This window comes from Ornithorhynchus anatinus, chromosome 7, assembly GCF_004115215.2.
Source record: "Ornithorhynchus anatinus isolate Pmale09 chromosome 7, mOrnAna1.pri.v4, whole genome shotgun sequence".
Taxonomy (NCBI): Eukaryota; Metazoa; Chordata; class Mammalia; order Monotremata; family Ornithorhynchidae; genus Ornithorhynchus; species Ornithorhynchus anatinus.
In genome coordinates this window covers 78592879-78595816 of record NC_041734.1, presented here as the reverse complement: position 1 = coordinate 78595816, position 2938 = coordinate 78592879, and positions in this window count along the sequence as shown.

Sequence of the window (2938 nt, the reverse complement as noted above, 5' to 3'; positions counted from 1 at the left end):
AATCAATCCGTGGCCTTTATTGAGCATTTACTACGCACAGAACATTGTTCTAAGTACTTGGGAGAGTACAATACAAGAGAATTAGCAGACACGCTGCGTTAATAGTAATAATAATAATGGCATTTAAACACTTACTATGTGCAAAGCACCGTTCTAAGCTCTGCGATGGATACAAGGTAATCGGGGTGTCCCACGTAGCGCTCACAGACTCCATCCCCATTTTACAGATGAGGGAACTGAGACCCAGAGAAGTGAAGTGACTTGCCCTAAGTCACACAGCTGAAAAGTGGCAGAAACGGAATGAGAACCCACGACCTCTGACTCCCAAGCCCGGGGTCTTTCCACTAAGCCATGCTGCTTTACCATGTCTGTCTCCCCTGCTAGACTGTCAGGTTCCTCAATCAGTCAAACAATGATATTTATTAACCACTTACTATGTGCAGAGCACTGTACTAAGTGCTCGAGGGAGTACAGTGCAACTAAATTGATAATAATAATGATGTTGGCTATTAATAATAATAATAATAATGTTGGTATTTGTTAAGGGCTTACTATGTGCAGAGCACTGTTCTAAGTGCTGGGGTAGATACAGGGTAATCAGGTTGTCCCACGTGAGGCTCTTAGTCTTCATCCCCATTTTACAGATGAGGTAACTGCAGATGAGGTAACTGAGGCACAGAGAAGCGAAGTGACTTGCCCACAGTCACACAGCTGACAAGTGGCAATGCTGGGGTTAAGTGCTTACTATGTGCCAAGCACTGTGTTAGATACAAGCTAATCAGTTCCCATATTATGGAACTTCAGAGTCTATGGGCTTCAGAGTCTACAGTCAGATAGGGAACAGGTCCTGAATCCCCATTTTGCAAGATGAGGGAATTGAGTCACAGAGAAGTGAAGTAACTTGCCCAAGGTCACACAGCAGACAAGTGGCAGAACCTGGATTAGAACCCAGATCTTCTGACTCCCAGAACTGGGTTCTTTCATTCATTCATTCACTTATATTTACTGAGCACTTACGTGTGCAGAGCACTGTACTAACTAAGCACTTGGAAAGTACAAGTCAGCAACAAACCTTTCCACAAGACCACGCAGTTCCCCTAAACGTAGACACAGTCCCTGGCCACAAGGAGCTTACAGTCTAGAGAGAGAGATAGATATTAATCCAAATAAATAATTTATGACTAGATACTCTGGGATGGGGTTTGGTGAACTCTAGACTGTAAACTCATTCTCGGCCTCTATTCATTCAATTGTATTTATTTAGCACTGACTGTGTGCAAAGCACTGCGCTAAGCACTTGGGAGAGTACAGTGCAGAATTGGTTAAACACATTCCCTACCCACAAGAAGCTCAGTTTCCTCGTCTAGACAGTAAGATCCTTTTGGGCAGGGAATGTGTCTACCAACTGTGTTATCCCGTGGCTCAGTGGAAGGAGCCCGGGCTTGGGAGTCAGAGGTCATGGGTTCGAATCCCGGCTCTGCCACTTGTCAGCTGTGTGACTGTGGGCAATTCACTTCACTTCTCTGTGCCTCAATGACCTTATCGGTAAAATGGGGATGAAGGCTGTGAGCCCCACGTGGGACAACCTGATCACCTTGTATCCTGTCCTGCGCTTAGAACAGTGCTTTGCACATAGTAAGCACTTAACAAATGCCATTATATTGGACTCTCTCGTGCGGTTAGTACAGTGCTCTGCACACAGTGAGCGCTCAATAAATTCCCTTGATTGATTACCAACTCTTAATAATAATAATAATGTTGGTATTTGTTAAGCGCTTACTATGTGCCGAGCACTGTTCTAAGCGCTGGGGTAGACACAGGGGAATCAGGTTGTCCCACATGGGGCTCACAGTCTTCATCCCCATTTTACAGATGAGGGAACTGAGGCACCGAGAAGTTAAGTGACTCGCCCAAAGTCACACAGCTGACAAGTGGCAGAGCCGGGGTTTGAACCCATGACCTCTGACTCCAAAGCCCCGGCTCTTTCCAGTGAGCCACGCTGCTTCTCAACTCTCATATCTTCTTCCCAGCACTTAGTAAACACAGGAAGCAGTTAAATATCATTTATCGATTAATCTTGTAGCGACTGCAAAGTTTAGCATAGTGTTTAGCACTTAACAGATGCTTAATCACTACTGTAACTGACCGTAAAACTAACTGGATATATGATGTATTAAATCCTTATGGATTAATCTTCTAGCTACCCCAGAGTTTAGCAGAGCGCTTGGCACTTAACATTTAATCCATACCTTAACTGACCAGAAACCTAACAGGATTTATGACATTAAATAACATTTATCCATTAATCTTGTAGCTACCCCAGAGTTTAGCCTAATACGTAGCATTTAACAAACACTTAATCCATACCATAACTGACCAGAAATCTAACAAGATTTATGACGTTAAATATTTATCGATTCATCTTGTAGCTAGCTCACAGTTTAGCAGAGCGCTTAACACTTAATCCATACCATAAGTGACCAGAAAAAACAGAATTTATGACATTAAATATCTTTTATCCATTAATCTTGTAGCTACCGTAGAATTTGGCCTTGTGCTTAGCACTTTACACTTAATCCATACCATTAACTGACCAGAAACCTAACAGAATTTATGACATTAAGTATCCTTTACCCATTAATCTTGTAGCTACCGTAGAGTTTGGCCTAGTGCTTAGCACTTAACAAATGCTTAATCCATACCATAACTGACAGGAAAACCTAACAGGATTGATGACATTAAATATCATTTATCGATTAATCTTGTAACTACTCCCGAGTTTAGCCTAATGCTTAGCACTTAAACACTTAATCCATACCTTAACTGACCAGAAACCTAACAGGATTTATGACATTAAATATCATTTATTGATTAATCTTGAAGCTCCCTAAAGCTTAGCAGAGTGCTTGGCACTTAACAATTAATCCATTCAGTAACC